The 12,867-nt window shown below is 36.4% G+C and overlaps 1 long non-coding RNA gene across 1 annotated transcript; it reads left to right on the top strand.

The window, feature by feature from the left end:
- The first annotated feature begins 9,064 nt into the window (after positions 1–9,064).
- Positions 9,065–11,772, top strand: LOC140679594 (uncharacterized). Its single transcript, XR_012051001.1, has 3 exons — positions 9,065–9,505; positions 10,592–10,786; positions 11,501–11,772. It is a non-coding gene; the product is annotated as an uncharacterized lncRNA (long non-coding RNA).
- The last annotated feature ends 1,095 nt before the right edge of the window (positions 11,773–12,867 follow it).

Raw genomic sequence — 12,867 nt, 5'->3', positions numbered from 1 at the left:
CCGTCGCCTCTCACTGCCGGCAACGCAAGCATTATAACTCCAAAACAACAAATGCTAATAATGCTTGGAAAAATGTATCTTTGTTAGTTTTACTAGAATAATAATCTTTTGTATTTAGTATGACAGTATAACTGTCATACTAAATATGAAAGTTGAAAAAAACATATCTCCAAACCAAATATGCAATCCATCTAAAGATGCCTGTAATATTGAATCTAAGAAAAATAGTTGTTTTACTCAATATGACAGTATAACTGTCATACTAAATCCATCCATTTTCTTCCGCTTATCCGAGGTCGGGTTGCGGGGGCAGCAGCCTAAGCAGAGAAGCCCAGACTTCCCTCTCCCCAGCCACTTTGTCCAGCTCTTCTCGGGGGATCCCGAGGCGTTCCCAGGCCAGCCTGAGACATAGTCTTCCCAATGTGTCCTGGGTCTTCCCCGTGGCCTCCTGCCGGTCGGACTTGCCCTAAACACCTCCCTCGGGAGGCGTTCGGGTGGCATCCTGAGCAGATGCCCGAACCACCTCATCTGGCTCCTCTCAATGTTGAGGAGCAGCGCTTTACTCTGAGTTCCTCCCGGATGACAGAGCTTCTTATCCTATCTCTAAGGGAGAGACCCGCCACCCGGCGGAGGAAACTCAATTTGGCCGCTTGTACCCATGATCTTGTCTTTTCGGTCATACCCATGACCATGGGTGCAGGATGGGAATGTAGATCGACCGGTAAATTTAGAGCTTTTAATTCTGGCTCAGCTCCTTCTTCACCACAATGGATCGATATAGCGTCCTCATTACTGAAGACGCCGCACCGATCCGCCTGTGGATCTCATGATCCACTCTTCCCTCACTCGTGAACAAGACTACTAGGTACTTGAACTCCTCCACTTGGGGCCATCTAGTATGTGCCATCGCCTCCTCAACCTGGAAATGGCACCCCACCCTTTACCGGGCGAGAACCATGGACTCGGACTTGGAGGTGCTGATTCTCATCCCAGTCGCTTCATACTCGGCCATCCAATAAGAGCTGGAGATCCTGGCCAGTTGAAGCCATCAGGACAAAATCATCTGCAAAAAGCAGAGACCTAATCCTGCAACCACCAAACAGGATCCCCTCAACGCCATGACTGCGCCTAGAAAGTCTTTTCATAAAAGTTAACAACAGAATCGGCGACAAAGATTTGTGGTTTAGTCCAACCCTCACTGGAAAGAGGTCCGACTTAATGCCGGCAATGCGGACCAAGCTCTGACATCATACAGGGAGCGACCCGCCACAATCAGACATTCCGATACCCCATACTACTGTCATACTAAATATGAAAAGTTATAAACCTAACTCCAAAACCAAACCTGCATTATGTCTAAAAATGCCTGTAATATTGTGTCTTTGTGAATTTTACTAGAATCAGGAGGTTTATAAGGTTTAAAAATACAAAAATTAGGTTTTACTCATAATGACAGTATAACTGCCACACGCAATATGACAGTTATTTAAAAACTCCTAATCCACACAAGCAAAATGGCTATTGATGCCTGAAATAATGCATCCTTGGGAGTTTTACAAAAACATATGCTTTTTTAGATCTTGCAAACACAAAAAGTAGCTATTTACTCAATATGACAGTAATGTTCGTAAAATCCTAAATAATACGAAAAAAGCAAAACGTATGTATTCCATTATAATTCCTAAACCAAACATGCAAAATGTGTAAAGATGCCTGTAATATTGAATCAATGTATGTTTTATTAGAATCAGTTGTGTTTGAAAGGTTTGCAAATACAAAATGTAGGTTTTTTTTCACCATGACAATGTACACTCAATATCACAGTAAATTAAACATAACTCCTAAACTACACATACAAATTAGCTAATATTGCCTGAAATAATGGATTCTTGTGAGTTTTACTCGAAACATTTGCTTTTTAAGGCTTGCAAACACAAAAAGTAGTTTTTTACTCATTATGACAGTAATGTTCTTAAAATTCTGAGATAATGCTAAAAAAGCAATGAAAATGTATTCCATTATAATTCCTAAACCAACAATGCAAAATGTCTAAAAATGCCTGTAATATTGAATCCATGTGAGTTTTACTAGAATCAGTTGTTTTAGTAAGGTTTGAAAAAAAACAAAAATTAGGTTTTACTCTTTATGAAAGTAAACTGTCACACTCAATATGACAGTTATTTAATCATAACTCCTAAACTACTCATGCAAAATGGCTAATAATGTTTGAAATAATGGATCATTGGGAGTTTTCCTCGAAACATATGCTTTTTTAAGGCTTGCAAACACAAAAAGTATTATTTTACTCAATATGACAGTAATGTTCTTAAAATCCTGAAATAATGCGAAAAAAGCAATAAAAATGTATTCAATCATAATTTCTAAACTAAACATGCAAAATGTGTAAAAATGCCTGTAATATTGAATCCATGTGAGTTTTACTAGAATCAGTTGTTTTAGTAAGGTTTGCAAAAACAAAAATTTGGTTTTACTTTTTATGAAAGTAAACTGTCACACTCAATATGACAGTTATTTAATCATAACTCCTAAACTACACATGCAAAATGTCTAATGATGCCTCAAATAATGCATTCTACGGAGTTTCACTCGAAACATATGCTTTTTTAAATCTTGCAAACACAAAAAGTAGTTTTTTACTCAATATGACAGTAATATTCTTAAAATCCTGAGATAATGCGAAAAAAAACAATGAAAATATATTCAATCATATTTCCTAAATCAAACATGCAAAATGTGTAAAAATGCCTGTAATATTGAATCCATGTGAGTTTTACTAGAATCAGTTGTGTTTGAAATGTTTGCAAATACAAAAATTAGGTTTTTTTCACCATGACAATGTACACTAAATATGACAGTAAATTAAACATAACTCCTAAACTACACGTAAAAATGAGCTAATATTGCCTGAAATAATGCATTCCTGTGAGTTTTCCTCGAAACATATGCTTTTAAGGCTTGCAAAAACAAAAAGTATTTTTTTACTCAATATGACAGTAATGTTCTTAAAATCCTGAGATAATGCGAAAAAAGCAATAAAAATGTATTCCAACATAATTCTTAAACCAACAATGCAAAATGTCTAAAAATGCCTGTAATATTAAATCCATGTGAGCTTTACTTGAATCAGTTATTTTAGTAAGGTTTGCAAATACAAAAATTAGGTTTTACTCTTCATGAAAGTAAACTGTCACACTCAATATGACCGTTATTTAATCAAAAATCCTAAACTACACATGCAAAATGGCTAATAATGCTTGAAATAATGCATCATTGGGAGTTTTCCTCGAAACATATGCTTTTTTTAAGGCTTGCAAACACAAAAAGTTTTTTTTTTTTACTCAATATGACGGTAATGTTCTTAAAATCCTGAGATAATGCGAAAAAAAAAAAAAAGTATTCTATCATAATTTCTAAACTAAACATGCAAAATGTGTAAAAATGCCTGTAATATTGAATCCATGTGCGTTTTACTAGAATCAGTTGTTTTTGTAAGGTTTGCAAATACAAAAAATAGGTTTTTTTTCACCATGACAATGTACACTCAATATACATTGAGTGTACATTGTACATTGTATAAATTATGACAAATTTATGTTTGTAAATTAAACATAACTCCTAAACAACACATAAAAATGAGCCTTAAAAAAGTGAATGTTTGTGAGTTTTAGTCAAAACATATGCTTTTTTAAGGCTTGCAAACAAAAAAACTAGTTTTTTTACAAAATATGACAGTAATGTTCCTAAAATCCTAAGATTATGCGAAAAAAGCAATACAAATGTATTTTAACATAATTCCTAAACCAACAATGCAAAATGTCTAAAAATGCCTGTAATATTAAATCCATGTGAGTTTTACTAGAATCAGTTGTTTTTGTAAGGTTTGTATACTGTCACACTCAATATGACAGTTATTTAAAAATAACTCCTAACTACACATGCAAAATGGCTAATGATGTATCAAATAATGCATTTTACGGAGTTTTACTCTAAACACATGCTTTTTTAAATCTTGCAAACACAAAAAGTAGTTTTTTACTCAATATGACAGTTATATTCCTAAAATCCTGAGATAATGCGAAAAAAGCAATAAAAATGTATTCAATCATATTTCCTAAATCAAACATGCAATATGTGTAAAAATGCCTGTAATATTGAATCCATGTGAGTTTTAGTAGAATCAGCTGTGTTTGACATTTTTGCAAATACAAAAATTATGTTTTTTTCACCATGACAATGTACACTCAATATGACAGTAAATTAAACATAACTCCTAAACTACACATAAAATGAGCTAATATTGCCTTAAAAAAGTGAATTTTTGTGAGTTTTACTCAAAACATATGCTTTTTTAAGGCTTGCAAACACAAAAAGTTGTTTTTTACAAATTATGACAGTAATGTTCTTAAAATCCTGAGATAATGCGAAAAAAGCAATAAAAATGTATTCAATCATATTTCCTAAATCAAACATGCAATATGTGTAAAAATGCCTGTAATATTGAATCCATGTGAGTTTTACTAGAATCAGCTGTGTTTGAAAGGTTTGCAAATACAAAAATTTTGTTTTTTTCACCATGACAATGTACACTCAACATGACAGTACATTAAACATAACTACTAAACTACACATAAAAATGAGCTAATATTGCCTGAAATAATGCATTGTTGTGAGTTTTACTCGAAACATATGCTTTTTTAAGGCTTGCAAACACAAAAAGTAGTTTTTTACTCAATATGACAGTAATGTTCTTAAAATCCTGAGATAATGCGAAAAAAAGCAATAAAACTGTATTCCATCATAATTTCTAAATAAACATGCAAACTGTGTAAAAATGCCTGTATTTTTGAATCCATGTGAATTTAACTAGACAGTTGTTTTTGTAAGGTTTGCAAATACAAAAATTAGGTTTTACTCACTATGACAGTATACTGTCACACTCAATAGACAGTTATTTAAAAATAACTCCTAAACTACACATGCAAAATGGCTAATGATGCCTGAACTAATGCATTCTACGGAGTTTTACTCGAAACATATGCTTTTTTAAATCTTGCAAACACAAAAAGTAGTTTTTTACTCAATATGACAGTAATATTCTTAAAATCATGAGATAATGCAAAAAAAGTAATAAAAATGTATTCCATCATAATTTCTAAACCAAACAGGCAAAATGTCTAAAAATAACTGTACTATTGAATGCATGTGAGTTTTACTCGAATCGGTTGTTTTTGTAAGGTTTGCAAATACAGAAATTAGGTTTTACTCTATATGAGAGTATACTGTTACATTTAATATGACAGTTATTTAAACATAACTCCTAAACTACAAATGCTAAATGGCTAATGATGCCTGAAATAATGCATCCTTAGGAGTTTTACTCGAAAAATATGCTTTTTTAATCCTTGCAAACACAGAAAGTAGTTTTTTTACTCAATATGACAGTAATATTCTTAAAATCCTGAGATAATGTGAAAAAAGCAATAAAAATGTGTTCCATCATAATTTCTAAACCAAACATGCAAAATGTGTAAAAATGCCTGTAATATTGAATCCATGTGAGTTTTACTAAAATCAGTTGTTTTTGTAAGGTTTTCAAATACAAAAAAATAGGTTTGACTTACTATGACAGTTATTTAAACTATATGTATTTTTGTGAGTTTTACAAGAAAAAATATATTTTGAATGTTTACAAAAACAAAAGTTGTTGTTTTTTTACTCAATATGATAGTATAACTGTCATACTAAATCCATCCATTTTCTTCCGCTTATCCGAGGTGGTGTTGTGGGGGCTGCAGCCTAAGCAGAGAACCCCAGACTTCCCTCTCCCCAGCTACTTCGTCCAGCTTTTCTCGGGGGATTCCGAGGCGTTCCCAGGCCAGCCAGCTGATATAATCTTCCCAATGTGTCCTGTGTCTTCCCCGTGGCCTCCTGCCGTTTGGACTTGCCTTAACGTAAAAAGCAATACAAATGTATTCAAACACAACTCCTAAACAAAACATGTAAAATGTCTAAAATGCCTGTAATATTGAATCAATGCGAGTTTTAGTAGAATCAGTTGTTTTTGTAAGGTTTGCAAATACAAAAATTAGGTTTAACACTTAATGACCGTATATCTGCCACACTCAATTTGACAGTTATTAAAACATAACTCCTAAACTACACATGAACATTTTCTAATAATGCATGAAGAACTGTATCTTTTGTGAGTTTTACTAGTAACATTTTCTTTTGTGAGTTTTACTAGTAACATTTTCTTTTGTGAGTTTTACTAGTAACATTTTCTTTTGTAAGGTTTGCAAAGACACAAGTTAGTTTGTTTTACTCACTATGACTTTACTGTCACACTCAATATGACAGTTATTTAGACATAACTCCTAAATCGCACATGCAAAATGGCTAATAATGCCTGTAGAAATTTATCTTTGTGAGTTTTACTGGGAAACAATATTTTGTAAGGTTTGTAAAGACACAAATTAGTTTTTTTTACTCAATATAAACATAACTCCAAAACTACACATGAACATTTTCTAATAATGCATGAAGAAATGTATCTTTGTGAGTTTTGCGAGAAACATTTTCTTTTGTAAGGTTTGCAAAGACACAAGTTAGTTTTTTTACTCACTTTGACAGTATACTGTCACACTCAATATCAGTTATTTAAACATAACTCCTAAACCACACATGCAAAATGGCTAATAATGCCTGTAGAAATGTATCTTTATGAGTTTTACTGGGAAAAAATATGTTGTAAGGTTTGTAAAGACACAAGTTAGTTTTTTTACTCAATATAACAGTATAACTGTCATACTATAAACAAAAGTTCACTTCAACTCCAAAACCAAACATGCATTATGTCTAAAAATTCAGCACTGCAACTACACATGCACCGGATTTAAACTAAATGTCCCTGCTGCTGAGGTCCGAGTTGCAGGGCTGGCCACCACGCCAACATCATCCAGGGCCCCAGAAACATTTGTAGGTCAATGCCCCACAATACAAGTAGACGCTGGAGGCACTATTCTGCCAGGACTTTTAGACACCGGGTCCCAAGTGACGCTCCGAAAGCCTATTTAATGCTCACTTTACCAAAGCTAAGCTCGAAAGGACCCCTACCCTTTTTCGTCTAGGAGAAGCTAATGTCCTGGAAATCCCCTATGCGGTTCTTGATTTTGAGGTAGAGGGTGTTAAAGTTCCCGAAAGAGGAGTAGTAATTGTTGCGGATCAAAACTGTACACACCCCTTCATAATAGGTATGAATCTAATCGTGGGTTGTTGGGATGCCGTTTTTAAATGTCCTAAGACCTCTACTCTTCGGCATCTTCAAAAGCAAAAGGTGTGGAGGGAAGCTTTTGCTACATGTTCCCGTATAGAAGCTGTTGCTGCTGAAGATGGTTTGCTAGGCCACGTGAGATTGGCCTCGAAGACTAGTATTACATATCCCCCATAGGAGATGTTGGTGTGGGGCTAACTACTGCGCCCTGCCACGCCAACTGCCGGTGCAGTTGGTGTGGCAAAATCACTGGTCGTGGTGAACAGAGGTAGGCTGCCTCTCCGTGTTTATAACCCCCATTCCTACAGTATTTCCTTAAAACGATTTGAGAAGTTAGGGCAGCTGTTCTGTGTTGATGATAGTGATGTGCATGGAGCTGAGGATCTGTGTTTGTCTCTAGTAGAGGAGGGTGTGGTAAAAGTGTGACTCATTGATGCCACAGCCCAAACCAATCCAGAACTGTCCCCAGATGTTAGGGATTTGAGTGATAAGCCGGATCTGTCTGAGCAGCAACAGGTGCAGCTACGCGCCCTGCTGGCGAAGTGGGAGAAGGTGTTTGCACAACATGAGGACTTTGGAAAGACCAGTGTTGTGCAACACAGGATATTGACTGGAGATTCCGCCCCTACCAGGGAGAGATACCGACCCATCCCGCCTCTGTAGTATAAGGAAGTGAAGACACTGCATGCTTTCAGGTATGCTTGAACAGAGAGTGATAAAGGAAAGCTGCAGTCCCTGGGCAGAACCTATAGTGTTAGTCCGCAAAAAGGATGGGAGTTGGCGCTTTTGTGTAGACTACCGGAGGTTAAACTCAGTTACACATAAAGACGCCTTTCCGTTCCCCCGAATCGAAGAGACCCTTACTGGTCTGAGCAAATCTGAATGGTTTTCGACCTTAGACCTCGCTAGTGGATATTGGCAAGTGGAGGTGCACCCGGACGATCGTGAAAAGACTGCATTTACAACTCCCCTCGGACTGTTCGAGTTTGAACGCATGCCATTTGGTCTATGCAATGCACCTGCCACTTTCCAACGGCTTATACATCATTGTTTGAATGGTAAAATAGCGGAATCATTTTTGGTTTATCTTGATGACATAATAATTTTTTCTGTTGATTTCACTGCCCATCTACAGCATCGGACCAGGTGTTTGAACGGTTGCAGCGACATGGACTTAAACTCAAGCCCTCTAAGTGCAAGCTCTTTCAGCGTGAGGTGAAATTCTTGGGACACGTGGTGGATCGGGATGGAGTGAGACCGGACCCAGGTAAAATTAAGGCAGTACAGGACTGGGCCGCTCCGACCACTGTCAAGGAAGTGAGAGCGTTTCTTGGATTGGCAGGCTATTACCAACGTTTTGTGGCTGGGTTTGCTAAAATAGGGGGGGGGGGGGGGGGGGGGGGGGGGGGGGGGGGGGGGGTGATGGGACACAAGAAGGGGACTTTATTTTTTTTGTTTCATTGTCATGCATGTCCGAGTGTTTTTATTGTTGTAGATTTTAATTGCATGTTTTTACATTTACTAAAATAGCCCGTCCCCTAAATAAATGTCGGTGGGACGGCCTCACTGGCCGTCCCACCGACAAGAAGGCACAGGCCCACAAAATAGTGTGGACACCAGAGTGTCAGACGTCCTATGAAGAGCTAAAAAAGGCTTTGACCGACAGTTGCCTGCCCGCTATGCAGACGAGAGTTCGCACCGTTGCAGGGACTGACAACGATAATGTATGGGGGGGGGGGGATGTGATGGGACACAAGAAGGGGATTTTATTTTTTTTGTTTCATTGTCATGCATGTCTGAGTGTTTTTATTGTTGTAGATTTTAATTGCATGTTTTTACATTTTACAATTTGATTGTATTTTTAATTGCATGTTTTTACACTTTGAGGACTTTGACTGTATTTTTAATTGCATAATTTTATTTCTTGTGGACTTTGCTGGCACTTTAAGACGTTGCCCCTTTTAGCTTGTTGCCCCTGACAACCAAAGTGCCCGATCGAACGGCACCTGAAATCAGACGCAACTGTGGAGCATTAGGGCTGCACACATTTAAAAAGGAGCGACCAGGAGGATCGTCAGGCTTGACAAGGAGGACCGGGTGAACGCGCGCAGGTTGAGAAGGAATCCCCAGGACTACCCAGCAGACCCGCAGGCTACCGAAAATAACCCCCAGAATCCCACAACCCGCAGGGGCAGAGGAAACTCTGCCTCCAAAGTAAGTGTCGTGCCTTGTGGATTTGCAGGGGTATATAACTGCCTTGGGCTGTGGGCTTGTGGCTCGTGTGTCGTGCGCTGCTGTGTGGTTCTGTGAGCAGGAGCAATCGAACACGATTCATAAACCAAAGATGTATTATGTCTAAAAATGCCTGTAATATTTTATCCATGTGAGTATTACTAAAATCAGTTGTTTTTGTAAGGTTTGCAAATACAACAATTAGGTTTTACACATAATGTTAAGATAGCTGTTGCTATCTCAACAATATGATTGGGTGTGACTAACTGCCACACCCAATCAGTAGTTTTTTACTCAATATGACAGTAATATTTTTACAATCCTGAGATAATGCAAAAAAAGCAATAAAAATGTATTGCAACATTATTCCTAAACCCATCCATCCATCCATTTTCTACCGCTTATTCCCTTTGGGGTCGCGGGGGGCGCTGGAGCCTATCTCAGCTACAATCGGGCGGAAGGCCAACAATGCAAAATGTCTAAAAATGCCTGTAATATTGTATCCATGTGAGTATTACTAGAATCAGTTGTTTTTGTAAGGTTTGCAAATACAAAAAATTAGGTTTTACTCACTATGCCAGTTATTTAAACATAACTCCTAAACAACAAATGCAAAATGGCTAATAATGCCTGGAGATGTATTTTTGTGAGTTTTACTAAAATAATGTTCTTTTGTAAGGTTGGCAAAGACACAAGTTAGTTTTTTTACTCAATATGATAGTATAATTGTCATACTAAATAAGAAAGTTGTATAAACATAATTTCAAAACTACACATGCAATCCGTCTAAAAATGCCTGTAATATTGAATCTTTGTGAGTTTTACCAGAATCAGGTATTTTGGTAAGGTTTACAATTACAAAAATGAGGTTTTACTCATAATTCAATATGGCAGTTATTTAAACATAACCCCTAAACCACACATGCAAAATGGCTTATAATGCCTGGAGATGTATCTTTGAGTTTTACTAGAAAACAAGGTTTATAAAGACACAAGTTAGTTTTTTTTACTCAATATAATAGTATAACTGTCATACTAAATCTATCCATTTTCTTCCGCTTATCTGAGGTCGGGTTGCGGGGGCAGCAGCCTAAGCAGAGAAGCCCAGACTTCCCTCTCCCCAGCCACTTCGTCCAGCTCTTCTCGGGGGATCCCGAAGCGTTCCCAGTCCAGCCGGCTGACATAGTCTTCCCAATGTGTCCTGGGGCTTCCCCGTGGCCTCCTGCCGGTCGGACTTGCCCTAACGAAAAAAGCAATTAAAATGTATTCAAACACAACTCCTAAACCAAACATGTGAAATGTCTAAAATGCCTGCAATATTGAATCTATGTGAGTTTTACTAGAATCAGTTGTTTTTGTAAGGTTTTCAAATACAAAAATTAGGTTTAACACTGAATGACCGTATAACTGCCACACTCATTTTGACAGTTATTAAAACATAACTCCTAAACTACACATGAACATTTTCTAATAATGCATGAAGAAATGTATCTTTTGTGAGTTTTACTAGTAACATTTTCTTTTGTAAGCATTGCAAAGACACAAGTTAGTTTGTTTTACTCACTATGACTTTACTGTCACACTCAATATGGCAGTTATTTAAACATAACTCCTAAATCGCACATGCAAAATGGCTAATAATGCCTGTAGAAATGGATCTTTGTGAGTTTTACTGGGAAAACTATTTTGTAAGGTTTGTAAAGACACAAGTTAGTTGTTTTTTTACTCAATATGACAGTTTTACTGTCATACTAAATATGAAAGTTATATAAACATAACTCTAAAACCAAACATGCATTAAGTCTAAAAATGCCTGTAATATTGTATCCATGTGAGTATTACTAGAATCAGTTGTTTTTGTAAGGTTTGCAAATACAAAATTTAGGTTTTACTCACTATGACAGTTATTTAAACATAAATCCTAAACAACAAATGCAAATAGCTAATAATGCTTGGAGAACTGTATCTTTGTTATAGAGAGCCTGCTGACCAACAACATCTCTGTCTGGACTGGAGCCTGCAGTGCCTCAGACTGGAAGTCTCTCCAGAGAGTGGTGAGGACGGCGGAAAAGATCTGCATGACTCCTCTCCTATCCAGGAGATCGCAAAAAGCGCTGCCTGACCAGGGCTCAGAAAATTTGCAAAGACTTCTCCCACCCCCACCAACGACTGTTTTCACTGCTGGACTCTAGAAAGAGGTTCCGCAGCCTCCGAAGCAGAACCTCCAGCTTCTGTAACAGCTTCTTCCCTCAGGCCGTAAGACTCTTGAACGGATTATAATTAAATTATCCCCTCAACTCCCCTCAAAATGGATTAACTCGCTGGAATAAAAAAAACAATATAACATACACCCATAAACGTGGGCGCATGTGGAAAAAGTGCAATATATTTATCTGCACAGTAATCTTTTTATTTATTTATATATATTTAAGTATATTTATTTACTTTATATACATATTTATATTTTATTTTTATTTATTTATATATGCACATTATTGCTTTTTTATCCTGCACTACCATGAGCTTATGTAACGAAATTTTGTTCTTATCTGTGCTGTAAAGTTCAAATTTGAATGACAATAAAAAGAAAGTCTAAGTCTTTACCAGAATAATGATCTTTTGTAAGGTTTGCAAAGACACAAGTTATTTATTTATTTATTTTACTCAATATGACAGTGTTACTGTCATACTAAATATGAAAGTTCTAAAAACATAACTCCAAAACCAAACAGCAATGTATTTTGGTAAGGTTTACAATTACAAAAATTAGGTTTTACTCATGACAGTATACCTGCCACATTCAATTTGACATTTATTTAAACATAACTCCTAAACCACACATGCACAATGGCTAATAATACCTGGGGAAATGTCTCTTTGTAAGTTTTACTGGAAAAAAATATTTTTTAAGGTTTGTACAGACACAAGTTGGTTTTTTTTACTCAATATGACAGTATAACTGTCATACTAAATATGAAAAATATATAAACATTACTCCAAAACCAAACATGTGTTATGTCTAAAAATGCCTGTAATATTGTATCTGTGAGTTTTACTAGAATCAGTTGTTTTTGTAAGGTTTGCAAATACAAAAATTAGGTTTTATTTACTTTGACAGTTATTTAAACATAACTCCTAAACAACAAATGCGCAATGGCTAATAATGCTTGGAGAAATGTATCTTTGTTTGTTTTACTAGAATGATTATATTTTGTAAAGTTTGCAAAGACACAAGTTAGTTTTTTTTACTTAATATGACAGTATAACTGTTATACTATATCCATCCATTTTCTTCCGCTTATCCGAGGTCGGGTTGCGGGGGCAGCAGCCTAAGCAGAGAAGCC

The sequence above is a fragment of the Nerophis lumbriciformis genome, linkage group LG19 (assembly GCF_033978685.3).
Source record: "Nerophis lumbriciformis linkage group LG19, RoL_Nlum_v2.1, whole genome shotgun sequence".
Classification (NCBI taxonomy): Eukaryota; Metazoa; Chordata; class Actinopteri; order Syngnathiformes; family Syngnathidae; genus Nerophis; species Nerophis lumbriciformis.
This window is presented reverse-complemented; position numbering and strand designations above follow the sequence as displayed.